The following is an 18,455-nucleotide window of genomic DNA, read 5'->3' on the forward strand; positions in this document are numbered from 1 at the left end:
GTTTCTAGCGCTTTGTCATCCATAGTATAAGCATACAGTACGTGTTTCTTTACCTCTTTACATGCAGTATGTTACATTCACCTGTGTCCAGGTTGTACGGGTGTCTAAATAGCATTCACTAATGCTCTACAACTTTCTCTGCAAATTGCTGTTTTCTTCTGGCATTGCTATCTTCTTCATGCAGAAAACCACATCATCTTTGTCCAGTCGCGCGGGGCTTCAAATGTTATCTACTGGACCACTTGTAAGGCGCTTTGCGAGCAAACCACAATCAATTAATCAGTCAATCACGTAACGCAATTTTACTCATGATCAGAGATATGTAATCATACTTGTGCGTTAAGATAGACTACTGCTGTGTATTCTGTACGCATCCGTTACTCTCCAGCCCAAAACATCTACTTAGGAATGAAATTTAGCGGTGTATGTGTGTTCATGCGACACTTATATTGTAGCTTGACAGCAGCATCACATCTTTGTGCGGTAAAGTGGTACATACTTCAACACAACTGTAATTTCCACTGGGTGTACTAGTCTGCTACGTACCACTAAAGTGATCAAAAAAAAATATTTTAGGAGCTGCTACCAGAGTTTCTTACTGCCATTTTCCTCTAACAGAGTAATGTATGGAGTCAGTTGCTACAATTCTGTGCCGAGCGGTCTAAGGCTCTGCAGTCATGGACTGTGCGGCTGGTCCCGGCGGAGCTTCGAGTCCTCCCTCGGGCATGGGTGTGTGTGTTTGTCCTTAGGATAATTGAGGACAAGTAGTGTGTAATCTTAGGGACTGATGACCTTAGCAGTTAAGTCTCATAAGATTTTACACACATATGAACTTTTTTTTTTTTTTTTGCTTCAATACTGTAGGCAGAAATAGCATCGGAAATCCTCATAAATCCTTATATATTCCGTCCCACAAATCGATTTTGACAGAGAATTCGTTGGTTTCGAATCAGATACCATGAGAAAGACCTTTTAATGCATAATTGCAATATTGTAATACTTTGCTGTCATCAAGTTCTGTGATATTCTGTTGTAGAATAAGGAGGAAATTTTAGTGTGATTTATTTATTGAAATATAGACATATAACGTCTTGTCCCTCGTATGTGCAGTACTAACACTGAAGCTCCACAGCTTGTGCTCCAAATTATGTTCACTTCCCATAAACATTAGTTTTTCTAAGTGCATCTAGAAATCAGTCTACAGGTAATATTACTCAAGTGTGAATACCCAAAACTTATATTTACCTTCTATGGTTCTCATGCCCAAAGCGTCTTCCATGTTAATGTGTACTGCCATACGCCAAAGAAGTATCGTGTCTTATTACCAGAACACTTAGAAGATGTAAAGAATCTAGTAAAGAGACCACACTTTCGATTATATGCAAACTGTCATTAGTTACCACAGTAGTGGCAATATTCAATCCATATGCAGTATTTTTGCCGATATAGAACAATTAAGTTGCAGTAGTAGTGCTATGATTGTGCTTTTTCCTCGAAATCTACTATATATATATATATATATATATATATATATATATATATATATATATATATATATAGACAAGTATTACTTTAGGATGCAGCCAGTAATTATATCTATGTGTTATGAAGAGCAACAGGCATGTGTTTTTGTATGCATAGTGTTATTCTACACATCAAAACAACTACTTAGGAAGTGTAGTGTCGTGGAATAGTAGATAGTTGGAAACGTGGAATATTGTCGAAGTTCCGTTACCTATCCCGAGAGCCAGAGACAGTAGGTTAGCCAAGAGGTAAGAGGTTTGCACATATATAGGAGTGTGTCGTCACGCAGGGGCAATGGCCTGGTTACACAACAGGCGAGAGAGAGAGAATTGCTTAGCACGCGGGTTTGTGTTAGACGGAGACTTTCGTAGAGTGCAAGACAGAAGTATAGCGTCAGCTGTACTACATTTCATAACTTCGCATAAGTCTGTCGTAACAACACGTAACTCTGTCACAAGAACACCTAAGGGGCGAGTACGACAGATAAATCAGCAGTATAAGTGGAACGAAAGCATTCATAACAAACAAGCATGACGTCAGGTCGTCGCTCGTGCTTCCTTTAAATACGCCAGCTTTGATAGCAACAAGGCACTCCCACTTGCAGTTAGACTTGCAGTTAGATGTGTACTGGGTCGCTGAGTAGCGCTCAGCTCGGTGATCGACATGTTAATCTGTATTAAGGAGATGATGCAGTAAGGGCGGCCCACCCAGCAGCAGACGTGAGGGGACAGTACCAGCTCTGGTCCTCTCTGCTGTCACTGTCAGTTATCAACCCAGGATTAGCAGACATCGCGGCAGAATCGATCGCCGCCAATGCTGACCACATCAGTGAGCCGTCGTCGAGATCGTGCGGGGCCTAGGCCCAGTGCATCCACCATCACAACCGGGTGAGCCGACGATGCAGAGGGATTGCAGCCCGTTCCGCCCATCCACCGTGGACGAGCCGCCAGGAGGAGCAGGGAAGAAGGCGGGGTGGGATAGAGTACACTCCGCATTACGAGAACGCTTCTCGTGCCGACAGCGCCGGGACTCCAACCTGGAGCCTCCTACGCGCAGTGGGCTGCTGTCCGTCGCCAAGCCGGCCGGCCAGCCGGGCGCCGCCAGCTACGCACGGCCGAAGTAAGGGCATTCCACCGCTATGTCACCGTATGCGGTGCTGCGCTAGCAAGACCGGTGCGACCCTGAGCTGGTGTCATCGCTCCGAGTCAGTGAGAACTCAAGGTCGTTGATATCACCAAGCTCAGCCAGCCTGTATTATGCGGGCCACATTGTACTCGGCAGGAATAAAGGTAACATGAATTAATAATGTTTCTTTGGCGTTTCTGATGCGTACACAGTCATTTCCTAGCAGCCTGACAATTGGAGAGGTCACCGCTCTGCTTCCAGTCCACCGTAGGCGACCAGTACCACCGGGGCGCCTACAGAAGGAAATTCACTGGTGTATATTTATCAAAATATCAGCCACGGAATCTCTTAATACGAGATGTCACCCTGCCCCTCCTCAACCACCACAGCAAACAGTAAATCCCACCCAGGCAAATTTATAGAACAACTGAAGTAACCAACTATTGATTTCAGAAATTACCCAAGCGTGGAATATCACCAGCAGAACTAAGACGACTTTGTGTGTGTGTGTGTGTGTGTGTGTGTGTGTGTGTGTGTGTGTGTTTGGTGCTTACGGGTAGTCAACGCCGACGCCATTAGCGCCCTTACACATACACTACTGGCCATTAAAATTGCTACACCAAGAAGAAGTGCAGATGGTAAACGGGTATTCATTGGACAAATATATTATACTAGAACTGACATGTGATTTCATTTTCACGCAATTTGGGTGCATAGATCCTGAGAAATCAGTACCCTGAACAACCACCTCTGCCCGTAATAACGGCCTTGATACGCCTGGGCATTGAGTCAGAGCTTGGATGGAGTGTAAAGGTACAGCTGCCCACGCAGCTTCAACAGGATACCACAGTTTATCAAGAGTAGAGACTGGCGTATTGTGATGAGCCAGTTGCACGGCCACCATTGGCCAGACGTTTTCAATTGGTGAGAGATCTGGAGAATGTGATGGCCAGGGCAGCAGTCGAACATTTTCTGTATCTAGAAAAGCTCGTACAGGACCTGCAACATGCGGTCATGCATTATCAAAAATGGTTCAAATGGCTCTGAGCACTATGGGACCGCACGGACACACCGACCAGCCATGCATTATCCTGCTGAAATGTAGGGTTTCGCAGGGATCGAATGAAGGGTAGAGCCTCGGGTCGTAACACATCTGAAATGTAACGTCCACTATTCAAAGTGCCGTCAATGCGAACAAGAGGTGACCGAGACGTGTAACCAATGGCACCCCATACCATCACGCCAGGTGATACGACAGTACGGCGACGACGAAAACACGCTTCCAATGTGCGTTCACCGCGATGTCGGCAAACACGGATGCAACCATCATGATGCTGTAAACAGAACCTGTATTCACCCGCAAAAAATTACGTTTTTCCATTCGTGCACGCACGTTCGTCGTTGAGTACACCATCTGTGATGCAGCGTCAAGGGTAACCGCAGCCGTGGTCTCCGAGCTGATAGTCCATGCTGCTGCAAACGCCGTGCAGATGGTTGTTGTCTTGCAAACGTCCCCATCTGTTGACTCAGGGATCGAGACGTGGCTGCACGATCCGTTACAGCCATGCGGATAAGATGCCTGTCATCTCGACTGCTAAAGTGCGCGTCATATATCTTGGCAGCCGAGTTTAGGTTCGTTCTGCGCATCTGACGTCACAAAACACAGTCAGCCAATGAACAGAGAACGACGTTGCCACATCTCGACTGCAGTGCAGAGCACGGACAAGTGTCTTCAGTTTTAGAAACGTTCAGTCATAAATAAAGTAATAGAACAAAAGCAATGTCTTGATAGCAGACTTTCTTTGATAGGAAGTTTGGAAAAAGCATTCTTTATACCAATTGCTTCATATTCTATTAATTTAACCAAACAAGCAATAAGACTCCTAATTCAGGCGATAGCAAGGAAAGGTGTTTGTATCACTCTCACGAACTGCTTTTTCGCAATAAACAACAGTGGTAATTGTTTATTTCCTATCGTACTTCGACGAAGCGTGAGTAATTCATAGTCTTACCAACAGTGTTTATAAGTAGTTGCGTGAGGTGTTAGAGTCGTTATGGCGTTACACTGTCTGAGGAGGTGAGATAGCAGAATGGTTAAGGTGTTGGGCTGTGAAGGGAAAGGTTAAGAGTTCAAACCTTGTGCAGTGCTTAATATTTTCTTTATTTAAAAACAATATTGGAGTGGCTTACTTCACGAATTTTATTCGTTCGAATGAAATTTCTAGTGCTTTGCCTCTTCATTAACTTTTTCGCTGCTGCAGACACGTGCTCCCTGCAATCCGCACTGTGCGCGGTTTTGTCGTCACTGCACTTCTCGCCTGTGCAGACACATGGTTGGTGTTCCCACTGCTTTGACACACTTATCATTCGATTTCCAAAAACTATTTGGCCAAAAAATTTGATTTTTACACGTCTTCTTGACTGATACCTTCCCCCCATAAATGACTTAATTTTGTTTTGATGTGCAGCATTAAATGTAGTAAACCATTGCACGAAATTTTGAAGAGTTTGCAGAGGTAAAAGCCCATAGCGTATACTTTCCGTATGGTCGATTTTAATTGCCAAAATGTTGAGAATGAAATGTGGAGAAGATACCTAAATTTCATATAATATTTACTGTATAACAATACCTCATTTCATTTAAGTACCACATAGGTGTCGTATGTAATATTGAGAAATATTCCGTCTTTCGCGACTGTAATAAAAGTTTTATTTACACACGGCGCGTTTGGCTTTATTTTAAAGCACTTCCATCGGTGAAAGGTATGGCACATACACAATGGTATTCGTGTTCTATTTCTTGTTTTTGTTCCACAGTCGCAGTTTTACCAATGGTATTGAAATATATCCCTCTTCTGCAACTGTAATAAGCGACTTATTTAGACCAGACGCGTTTCTCTCATTTGAAGCATCATGTATTTTGTGTCCTCCATTGCCAAGTCACCTTTCGTAGTTTTGTGCTGCGGTAGCACAATATTCAACGTTTGTGTTGGCTCATCAGTGTTTTAGCAAATAAATGCTGTTTGTATGTGCCACACACAAAATTATATTTGACATAGCTCTGAGCACTTCACTGACAGACGGTATATTCAAGTCCTAATGTTTTTGTAAGTCCACAGTTTTGTTTAATGTATTTTGTCTACTTCCTTTTGATTGATTGAAGTGCTTTAAAATAAAGCCAAACGTGCCCAGTGTAAGTAAAACTTTTGTTACAGTCGCGAAAGGTGGAATATTTCTCAATATTACATACGGCACTTATGTGGTACTTAAATTAAATGAAATATATAGGTATCTTGTCCACATTTCGTTCTCAACATTGTGGCAACTAAAATCGACCATCCGGAAAGTATACTCTATGGACTTTTACCTCTGCAAACTCTTCACAATTTCGTGCAATGGTTTACTATATTTAATGCTGCGTAATAACTGCGTTGAACATAGAAACAAAATTAAGTCATTTATGGGGGGAAGTATCAGTCAAGAGGATAGGTAAAAATCTAATTTTTGAGCCAAATAGTTTTTGTGGAATCGAATGATAAAGAGTGTCAAAGCAGTCGGAACACAATGCGTCTGCACAGGCGAGCAGTGCAGTGACAAAATCGCTCACAGCGCGGAATGCAGGGAGCACGTCTTTGTAGCAGCGAAAGGGCTAATGCGGCCGTGGTGGCTTTACTTCACGAACTGCGCGCTCCCCCCTAAACGTAAGCTTGCGAACTATGCTATACTATGGCGCTGCTTCTATTGGCGCGTGCGTCGTGTGCAACTGGCAACGCAGCAATCTCCCGCGTCTAGGCGGGCATGCGCGAGCCGCCAAGATAAAAGAATTGAACTATAGTGATACAAGGCCCTTCGAACGCAGCACGGCGTTCCGTATTACCCTCCTGACCCCGCCGAATCCATATTCCGCTAACAGTCATTGGATCTCGACCAACGCGAGCAGCAATGTCGCGATACGATAAACCGCAATCATGATAGGCTACAATCCGACCTTTATCAAAGTCGGAAACGTGATCGTACGCATTTCTCCACCTTACACGAGGCATCACAACAACGTCTCACCAGGCAACGCCGGTCAACTGCTGTTTGTGTATGAGAAATCGTTTGGAAACTTTCACCATTTCAGCACGGTGCAGATGTCACCATCGGCGCCAACAATGTGTGAATGCTCTGAAAATCTAAACATTTGCATATCACAGCATCTTCTTCCTGTCGGTTAGACTCCACGTCTGTAGCACGTCATCTTCGTGGAGTAGCAATTTTAATGGCCAGTAGTGTATTAAAAGAAACGAATGTGTAAAAAATTATTAAAATGGGACCTTACACGTCAATATAACTGGAAGGAATAAAATATAGTCTACAGGAGACTAAAACGCAAGCAAAATGACAAACGAGCTAAAAGGTAGGCCCATGAAAATGTCACTGGCTGACCACTGACATGAAATATGGTGGAGCCAGTCAGCATGTGAACATTTTAAGAACACCTCCCTAAATTCTTGATAATAACGTTGGACAGTTCATAAAAACTAAAATTCTAAAAATGGTTCAAATGGCTCTGAGCAATATGGGACTCAACTGCTGTGGTCATAAGTCCCCTAGAACTTAGAACTACTTAAACCTAACTAACCTAAGGACAGCACACAACACCCAGCCATCACGAGGCAGAGAAAATCCCTGACCCCGCCGGGAATCGAACCCGGGAACCCGGGCGTGGGAAGCGAGAACGCTACCGCACGACCACGAAATGCGGGCAAAATTCTTACTATATTCATTTGATCATAGACCGCAGAGCCGTCAGAAAATCAGCCGTGGCCTGCAAGTTGGGAAATAAAATGCAGTCTAACAAACTGTGGCGCACAGTGATCTGTACGCCGCAAGTGTCACACATTGGAGGGTGCTCTTGCCGGAGCAAGAATCCATGCGTCATAGAGCTGTGTCGTATGCGAAGACGAGTGAGGAAGACCTCGTCCAGCTACCAGGGCTGGAAGGAGGGGTCGAGCTATGGGCTTTATGACATGAAGATTACTGTCGGTAAGTTCCAATCACTCATCCCCCCACCGATGCAGGAGTCTTCAGTTCAACAGTGAAGTCATAGCACACAGGGGCACTCCACACTGAAATACCAAAAATGTTCAAATGTGTGTGAAATCTTATGGGACTTAACTGCTAAGGTCTTCAGTCCCTAAACTTACACACTACTTAACCTAAATTATACTAAGGACAAACACACACACACATGCCCGAGGGAGGACTCCAACCTCCGCCGGGACCAGCCGCACAGTCCATGACTGCAGCACCTGAGACCGCTCGGCTAATCACGCGCGGCACTGAAATCCCTCAGGATCAACGCACGCCTCGTTGGCAGCTATATCCGACCTTCCGTTTCATACAATTCCCAGGTACCTTGACACTCAGCAGAAAGACACCTCCTTCCCCCGTCATTGTGTGGAGGAAGGCATACCGGATAGTCTAGCCTACTTCAACTACTGAGTACAGAACTAAGAAGAGATTTTGACAAAATAATTTGGACAATTCAGACTTTACTATAACTGTGCTGATGGGTGACACAACTGCAAATTATGCCCTCCCTGACCTGTGCTGGTGGAGCCATCAGGAGCCGTAAAGGAAAGGCTTGTGTAGGCGGTGAGATGTCGAGCGGTGGAGGCCGGTCGGGCAAGACACTGTGATGTTCTGGTACACGAACAGCTCTGGTCTGTCAATGTAATTCACCAGCGAATAGCACTGATTTGGGTTTTGGACTAAGTTAGTGACTATCTCTATTGGTTCATTAATCTGCATTTGGAAGTTTAGCCATCACCTAATTGTGAATTGAGGCAGAGGAGACTGAAGACCATTGAGATTTCACACAGTTAATACGATATTATATTGGTGTTGTGTACATAGTTCCGCGTAGTTAGCACGTACACAACATTCCCACTAGAGCGCGCCCCGCTAAGCACAACAGCGCAGGCGTAGCGCTCGTCCGTCTCCGCACTACGAGATGGCGCTGCCATGGAGACGGACCAAATTCTGCTTCCGCCGATCCGCGTATTAATATGTACGCAGGCAATGAGATTGCTGCTAACGCAGAACCTTTTTTCCTCACGGATCACGCTCGCGCATGGACACATGAATGCGCGAGGTATTATAACGAGTGTGCAGACCTCCAATTAGTCAGTCTGCATTTGTCTGCACCAGTTTGCACCAGTCTACATTCGCTGCTCTGTCGGAACCAACCAACTGGCTACTGCAGTACGCAGACAGCATTACAGCATTTAAAGCATTGCTCATTCGAACTGACACAGGGTACACAGTGTAGAACGAAACACTGCCACAAGAAAATCGAACACTCGTAAAACGAGTCACTGATGAACAATTAGCGTTGTATTGGCAGAAGAGCCAACACCGTGTTACTAGAGACGCCGAAATACACGCGTTTTAGCTGACGCCGGCTGGCGTGAGGAGGGCATAACTATACTGACGTGAGGTCTGGAACATGACAAGGAATTAAAATTCAGAAAGCGGACGTAATTAGTTTGATACTTAACTTTAATCCATTAATGCTGAACGTCGCTCTCGACGGTACATGATTCACAATATTATCTGTTCAGAATACATTCTTGAAGTCATTACACGACCTAGCCTTGCTAGGTCGTAGCAAATGACGTAGCTGAAGGCTATGCTAAACTGTTGTCTCTGCAATTGAAAGCGTATGTAGACATTGAACCATCGCTAGCAAAGTCGGCTGTACAACTGGGGCGAGTGCTAGGGAGTCTCTCTAGACTAGACCTGCCGTGTGCAATCACTGATAGTGGCGACACGCGGGTCCGACGTATACTAACGGACCGCGGCCGATTTAAAAGCTACCACCTTGCAAGTGTGGTGTCTGGCGGTGACACCACAACTAGAATAAATCTCTCTCTCTCTCTCTCACACACACACACACACACACACACACACACACACACACACACACACACACACACAAACCGATGGACGTTCGGTGACGAAACACACGTCTCACCAGACGACCGAGCAACAACCAACAAAGGTCGTTGGCACTCAACCATGTGTGTCAGCAACGGTCAGGCGAATCTTGCCTATCCGGAGCTCACTACAACCCCAACCCGACTCAACCCGATGTCCGCCGGGAACGGAGAGACACGGCGATCCGGGCACACTGCCTCGGACCCAATCAAGCAGAGGTAACTCTCTCCCCCCCCCCCCTCCCCCCAAGAAGAAACCGAGCCAAGTCAAGCAAGATGACCCAGTGACGAGGTCCAGAAACGGTCAAAAGGCGAAACACACGTCGCCCAAAGCGGAGACCAACTGAACGACGCCGGCCAGTGTGGCCGTGTGGTTCTACGCGCTTCAGTCTGGAACCGCGTGACCGCTACGGTCGCAGGTTCGAATCCTGCCTCGGGCATGGATGTGTGTGATGTCCTTAGGTTAGTTAGGTTTAAGTAGTTCTAAGTTCTAGGGGACTGATGACCACAGAAGTTAAGTCCCATAGTGCTCAGAGCCATTTGAACCAGTTTTTGAACTGAACGACCGAACAACTGTCGATCCCGCTGCCATCTCCGTCCGTCAGACAGTTCACCCTGTGTCGCGAGCGGTCAGCGAGTGCTGGCTGTTCGCGCCTCCCTAGCGCTCTGTTCCCTACTGCTGCTACGTCCCGACTGCACTTCTACCGCGATCCAACTCCAGCCGCCCCAGCTCAGATCTCCCTCACAACACACGACGACCGGGAAGTAATAGCCGTCCAGCAAATATAATACGGCAGGGCTAATATCGATACGCACTGCTGCTGCCACTCACGGGCAGTCAAAACAGCCATTCAGTGACACCAGCAGTCGAAATTAAAATGACGAGGCGCCCGTACGGTAAAAACAAGATGTTACATAAAAGATGGCACGAACATGAGCCACGCGCGGCTCATTTGTGTCTCCTGAAAAATTTTTTTCTGGGATACAGTCCATTTTCAAAATCACTGATTAAATTAGGTTAAGCCGGCCGCGGTGGTGTAGCGGTTCTAGGGGCTCAGTCCGGAACCACGCGACTGCTACGGTCGCAGGTTCGAATCCTGCCTCGGGTATGGATGTTTTTGATGTCCTTAGGTTAGTTAGGTTTCTAGGGGACTGGTGACCACAGATGTTAAGTCCCATAGTGCTCAGAGCCATTTGAACCAAATTAGGTTAAGCCATTGACCGACTAGTTTTTTTACGTCGCCATTCAAATTTGCCCAAGTTAAATGCTCTTTAATCACTGTAATGGTTTTGTAAACGCTGGGATGCCCCTGCATAGACACTAATGTAAGTATTTAAAAACGGCTGTAATCAGTTCCTTCAGAACGGCGAACCTTGCAGAACTAGCAAGGATATCGCGGAGACAGAGCTTCTGAGAAGTTTAGAAGGCAGGAGACGAGGTGCTGGCAGGATTGAAGCTGTGAGGACGGTTTGTGAGTCTTGCTTGGGTCGCTCAGTCGGCAGAGCACTTGCCCGTGAAAGGCAGAGGTCCCGAGTTCCAGTCTCGGTCCGGCACACAGTTTTAACCTGCCAGGAAGTTTCAGTAGAATACATGGTGTAATTGGTCCAGATGTTCAGCAATGATCTTATTGTATGTTACACCACCTAATTAGTTGTGAAGAGATTTCAAATTTAGCTCCCCCAAGACTGAATCAAACAAATGTGACAGTATCGCCGCTTCAACGGCTGTTCCCAACGGATTACCATTAAATTCAAATAAATCCGAGTCAGTACAAAATGCAGTGACGGACCTTGCCTCTTCAGCCAATCGTACTTGATGATAGGCCTGATTAATATTAGCACGATAAAATACCAAACACCCGAAAACCAGATAAAACAATTACGGAGGGCCGGTAACGGCACAATTTCTAACATTACCTTCTCATTGTCTAATAACTGTCACCACTAGGCTTAAGAACCAGAAAAATTAGATGAGAAGTTCGGAGACACTAATGTCCTAATCACGCCATCCTTTAGCAGCTGATGTTTTAATGTGGGTGTTATGGCTAGTTATAGCGAAGGAGTCGTGCTGGAATTGTTTGATTTAGAGCTCAAAGTGGTGGTAATCTGTAGATTATTTGTTTGCCATTTTTGTATATTTTAAATCGCTGTACTGGGAAACAGAGGACTGCTGGCACTCGTCCACTCCTGTCCATTCTGATGCACACGAAAAAAAGGTTAACAATGCTTCGGTGCGTCAGCTTGATATAAAGATGTTCCCGATCATTACTTGAAAATTATAAAATTATCCCAGAAGTAATTTGAGTGGCAAAAAGGGAGTAGTTATAAAATTAACTTGACTAAAGGAAACTGCACCAAGTTTGGAAAAGAAAATATGATACAATGATATTAGTAGTGCTTCTGGTTACTTTAAACGAAAGAAAAACAGTTTCAGAGATGCAATTATTTAGTAATACGTCTAGATTAACTGTGGTGTCACTGCCAGACACCACACTTGCTAGGTGGTAGCCTTTAAATCGGCCGCGGTCCGTTAGTATACGTCGGACCAGCGTGTCGCCACTGTCAGTGATTGCAGACCGAGCGCCACCACACGGCAGGTCTAGAGAGACTTCCTGGCACTCGCCCCAGTTGTACAGCCGACTTTGCTAGGAAAGGTTCACTGACAATTACGTTCTCATTTGCCGAGACGATAGTTAGCATAGCCTTCAGCTACGTCATTTGCTACGACCTAGCAAGGCGCCATAGCATTTGATAATTAATATTGTGAAGCTTGTACAGTAACGAGAGATGTTCACCACTTGTGGATTAAAGTTAAGTATTCCAACAGCTACGTACTTTATTTGCTAGACTCAAATCCTTTAACTGTTCCAGACCTCACGCCAATCTGCGTGAGCTTAAAAGCGTGCATTTCTGCCTCCTCTAGCAACACGATGTTGGCTCTTCTGCCTACACTACATTAACGATATTGTGTGAGTCAAATTTTATGCACAAAAAGAAATAAAATAGAATATAATAACGTCTTAGTTACTTAATGTTTAGAGAGATACTTCACACGACGTTTTATAAAATGAAATAAAAAGACATAGATAATATTTGCTTTATACTGAAACAAAACGGAGATAAAAAGGTGTAGACTAGAATAGCATCGCTGAGACAGATTAGATTAGATTAGAGATTAGATTAGATTAATACTTGTTCCATAGATCATGAATACGACACTTCGTAATGATGTGGAACGTGTCAGGTTAATAAAAGATGTCTGTACAAGATATTACATTACACAAAAGATTGCATGACACTAATGTTTAAGTTGTTGTTGTTGTTGGTTTTTTTCCCTTTACATCTAAAAATTCAGCCAACGAGTAGAAGGAGTTGTCATCTAGAAATTCTTTTAATTTATTTTTAAATGTTTGTTGGCTATCTGTCAGGCTTTTGATGCTGTTTGGTAGGTGACCAAAGACTTTTGTGACAGCATAATTTACCCCTTCCTGTGCCAAAGTCAGATTTAACCCTGCATAGTGAAGATCATCCTTTCTCCTGGTGTTATAGCTATGCACACTGCTATTACTTTTGAACTGGTTTGGATTATTAACAACAAATTTCATAAGTCAATATATACACTCCAGGAAATGGAAAAAAGAACACACAGACACCGGTGTGTCAGACCCACCATACTTGCTCCGGACACTGCGAGAGGGCTGTACAAGCAATGATCACACGCACGGCACAGCGGACACACCAGGAATCGCGGTGTTGGCCGTCGAATGGCGCTAGCTGCGCCGCATTTGTGCACCGCCGCCGTCAGTGTCAGCCAGTTTGCCGTGGCATACGGAGCTCCATCGCAGTCTTTAACACTGGTTGCATGCCGCGACAGCGTGGACGTGAACCGTATGTGCAGTTTACGGACTTTGAGCGAGGGCGTATAGTGGGCATGCGGGAGGCCGGGTGGACGTACCGCCGAATTGCTCAACACGTGGGGCGTGAGGTCTCCACAGTACATCGATGTTGTCGCCAGTGGTCGGCGGAAGGTGCACGTGCCCGTCGACCTGGGACCGGACCGCAGCGACGCACGGATGCACGCCAAGACCGTAGGATCCTACGCAGTGCCGTAGGGGACCGCACCGCCACTTCCCAGCAAATTAGGGACACTGTTGCTCCTGGGGTATCGGCGAGGACCATTCGCAACCGTCTCCATGAAGCTGGGCTACGGTCCCGCACACCGTTAGGCCGTCTTCCGCTCACGCCTCAACATCGTGCAGCCCGCCTCCAGTGGTGTCGCGACAGGCGTGAATGGAGGGACGAATGGAGACGTGTCGTCTTCAGCGACGAGAGTCGCTTCTGCCTTGGTGCCAATGATGGTCGTATGCGTATTTGGCGCCGTGCAGGTGAGCGCCACAATCAGGACTGCATACGACCGAGGCACACAGGGCCAACACCCGGCATCATGGGGAGCGATCTCCTACACTGGCCGTACACCACTGGTGATCGTCGAGGGGACACTGAATAGTGCACGGTACATCCAAACCGTCATCGAACCCATCGTTCTACCATTCCTAGACCGGCAAGGGAACTTGCTGTTCCAACAGGACAATGGACGTCCGCATGTATCCCGTGCCACCCAACGTGCTCTAGAAGGTGTAAGTCAACTACCCTGGCCAGCAAGATCTCTGGATCTGTCCCCCATTGAGCATGTTTGGGACTGGATGAAGCGTCGTCTCACGCGGTCTGCACGTCCAGCACGAACGCTGGTCCAACTGAGGCGCCAGGTGGAAATGGCATGGCAAGCCGTTCCACAGGACTACATCCAGCATCTCTACGATCGTCTCCATGGGAGAATAGCAGCCTGCATTGCTGCGAAAGGTGGATATACACTGTACTAATGCCGACATTGTGCATGCTCTGTTGCCTGTGTCTATGTGCCTGTGGTTCTGTCAGTGTGATCATGTGATGTATCTGACCCCAGGAATGTGTCAATAAAGTTTCCCCTTCCTGGGACAATGAATTCACGGTGTTCTTATTTCAATTTCCAGGAGTGTATATTCTGTGAGGTTACTGTGAGAATCCCTAGATCCTTAAATAGATGTCTGCAGAATGACCGTTGGTGGGGTCCAGCAATTATTCTGATTACACGCGTTTGAGCAATGAATACTTTTCTACTCAACGATCAAATACACCAGAATATGATGCCATACGAAAGCAGTGAATGAAAGTAGGCATAGTAAGCTAATTTACTGAGATTCTATAACCCTAATAGCATATGTAGCTGAACTCAGACGTTTCAGCAGACCATCAATGTGTTGCTTCCAGTTTAACCTCTCATCAATGCACACAACTGAAAAATTTTGAAAATTCTACCTTAGCTGCAGACTTCTGTTCAAAGTCTATATTTATTACTGGAGTTGTGCCATTTACTGTACTGAACTGTATATACTGTGTTTTATCAAAATTTAAAGAGAGTCCGTTTGCTGAGAACCACTTAATAATTTTGTGAAAAACATCATTTACAATTACATCACTTAGTTCTTGGTTTTTGGATGTTATTACTATACTTGTATCATCAGCAAAAAGGACTAACTTTGCATCTTCATCAATGTGGAATGGTAAGTCCTTAATGTATATCAAGAACAGTAAAGGACCTAGGACCGAACCCTGTGGGACCCCGTACTTGATAGCCCCCCAGTTTGAGGAATCAGCTGTTGCCTTAACATTACATGAACCACTTATTTCAACTTTCTGCATTCTTCCAGTTAAGTATGAATTAAACCATTTGTGCACTGCCCCCCTCAAACCATAATGATTTAGCTTATCTAAAAGAACTCCATGATTTACACAATCAAAGGCCTTCGAGAGATCACAAAAAATACCAATGGATGATGTCCGGTTATTCAGAGCATTTAATATTTGATCAGTGAAAGCGTATATAGCATTTTCTGTTGAAAAGCCTTTCTGAAAACCAAACTGACACTTTGTTAGTACTTTATTTTTACAAATATGGGAGGCTACTCTTGAATACATTACTTTCTCAAAAATTTTTGATCGAGCTGTCAGAAGAGAGATTGGGCGATAGTTGTTGACATCCGATGTATCCCCCTTTTTATGCAATGGTTTTACAACGGCATATTTCAGTCTAACGGGGAAAACACCCTGCTCCAAAGAGATATTACATATGTGGCTGAGAATCCTACTTATCTGTGGGGAACAAGCTTTAAATACCTTGCTGGAAATGCCATCAATTCCGTAAGAGCTTTTGCTTTTCAGTGAGTTTATTATTTTACTGATTTCAGAGGGTGAGGTTGGTGGAAATACAGTTGTTTCAAACTGCACAGGTATGGCCTCTTCTATTAGTAGCCTTGCCTCTTCTAGTGAAGATCTAGATCCTATTTTCTCCACAACATTTAAAAAATGATTATTGAAAATATTTTCAATTTCCGATTGTTTGTTAGTACACTTGTTATACAGTTTTATGGCACTAAAGTCTTCCTGTGCTCTTGGTTGCCCTGTTTCAATAATATTCCAAATTGCTTTAATTTTATTATCATAGTTACTGATCTCAGACATGATACACATTCTTCTGGACTTTTTAATAACTTTTTTTAGTTACGCACAATAGCTTTTATAATATTGAACAATATCGGGGTCAGTACTCCCTCTTGCTGTTAGATACAGTTCTCTTTTACAGTTGCAAGATATTCTTATTCCTTTAGTTAGCCAAGGTTTTTATATGTTTTCTTGGAATTATGTTTAACTATTTTCTTGGGAAAACAATTTTCAAATACCCTTAAAAATGTATCGTGAAATAAGTTATATTTCAAGTTTGCATCGGGTTCCTTATACACTTCATCCCAGTCTAGCTGCTGTAGGCTTTCCCTAAAGTTTGCAATATTTATATTGTTAATTGAACGCACTGCTTTGAAATTCTGATTTGATATACTGCATGGAGCTACGCCATGTACTGTAACTATCTGTTCACCATGATCTGAAAGACCATTTTCAACAGGATAAGCATTTATGTCCTTAAACTTATCTTGGTCTATAAAAAAGTTATCTATCAATGTCCTGCTGTTCTTTGTTATCCGAGTAGGTATATCAATGACGGAGCTCAAATTGAAAGAACTGAGTAATACTACAAGGTTATTCTTCCTATTATACTGTTTCAGGGAATCAACATTGAAATCCCCACAAGTGATATTTTGCTTACCCCTGTCTGACAGATAGTACAACAAAGCATCCAAGTTTTCTAGAAATAGCTGGAAATTCCCTGAGGGGGACCTATACACTGTTACAATTATGAAAGTCCCATCATTTAGTTTTAGTTCAGTGGCACATGCTTCCATATGTTTCTCTACACAAAATTTTTTTGTTTCTAAATTTTTTACACTGTGGAAGCTTTTGACACATATGGCAACTCCTCCTCTCGTCATATTATCTCTACTTACATGTGCAGTTAATTTGTACCCATTGATGCTAACCTTTTGCTTATCAGTGTCAATGTGATGCTCAGTGTTCTCTATGGTTTAAAGGGTCGTCAATAATTTTCAATTTAAGAAGCAGCTCTGCCATTACTTATTGTACTCATAAAACGCTGTATGTAAAACATGTTCATTAAGCGGAGGGTTTGAACAGAATTAATTGCCTTTGGCTGATAGGGACCTGTTAACCTTAATGTTAACTTTAATGTTTGTATACAGAGATTAATCATTATGTCAGTTGAGTCGTTGGGAGTAGTCATCGATGTAATATTGTCATTGAACCGGACATAAGACGCGCTTTCTCATTACGGTTTGGTTCTAAAAATCAGTATTAAAAATAATGCTTAATCGAGTAGTATTATGAATAAGTTAAAGAAGAGTACATCTTGTGAAATCAGAATGAATCTTACTCGTGATTAATACAGCTGAGTACAAAGACAGTTACTAATATGCAACCGATAATTATATTGCTCTGTATTTCATTAGATATATACACATTGCTGATAAATATGTGTGCCTCTATAAAACTGTGAAATAGTAGCATGTCTTTCAGTGTAGCCCTAAAAGGAGCCGGCCGGTGTGGCCGTGCGGTTCTAGGCGCTTCAGTTTGGAACTGCGTGACCGCTACGGTCGCAGGTTCGAATCCTGCCTCGGGCATGGATGTGTGTGATGTCTTTAGGTTAGTTAGGTTTAAGTAGTTCTAAGTTCTAGGAGACTGATGACCACAGATGTTAAGTCCCATAGTGCTCAGAGCCATTGCAACAATTTTTTGAACCCTAAAAGGATTTACATATAAACTAGTATAAAATTTCATTGACTTGAGCTGTAGCGATTGTTATACCCTTGTCATGTAAATTCCAACAACATACATACAACTACGTAGCTCTATTTGGTGTTAATGATGAGTATGTAGCTCAAATATGAACTTGTGCACAGTTGTTTGTACGTATTACAAATAGGAAAAATCTAAACTTGCGCTGGATCACCGTAATATCAGTTTTCGGGCCGAACACACAGGTAGTTGTTTCTTCATATACTTACGCACATCTTAAGCGTTTTCTTCCGAGTCAGTTTACGAAGGACTGGTGATAGTTAGGATTAACTGTCTACCAGTTCATGAACTTGTTGATGACCACTGAGTGGATCTAGGGGATAATCCACCTGCCTCTACCCCTGGCTTTTATGAAGCCTGCAACGCCTTCATATACTATGTGCAAGATTTTCATATTCTCTCGTTCGCTACGTGCAAACTAGTATCCCTACAGAAAAAAATGATCAGAGCCTTTCTGTAGGTAATTTAATGTAGTTAAATATTTCATTGGCATACGTTTCCGTTGGAGGCCACGGCTTTAGA

This window comes from Schistocerca piceifrons, chromosome 9, assembly GCF_021461385.2.
Source record: "Schistocerca piceifrons isolate TAMUIC-IGC-003096 chromosome 9, iqSchPice1.1, whole genome shotgun sequence".
In the NCBI taxonomy this organism is placed as follows: Eukaryota; Metazoa; Arthropoda; class Insecta; order Orthoptera; family Acrididae; genus Schistocerca; species Schistocerca piceifrons.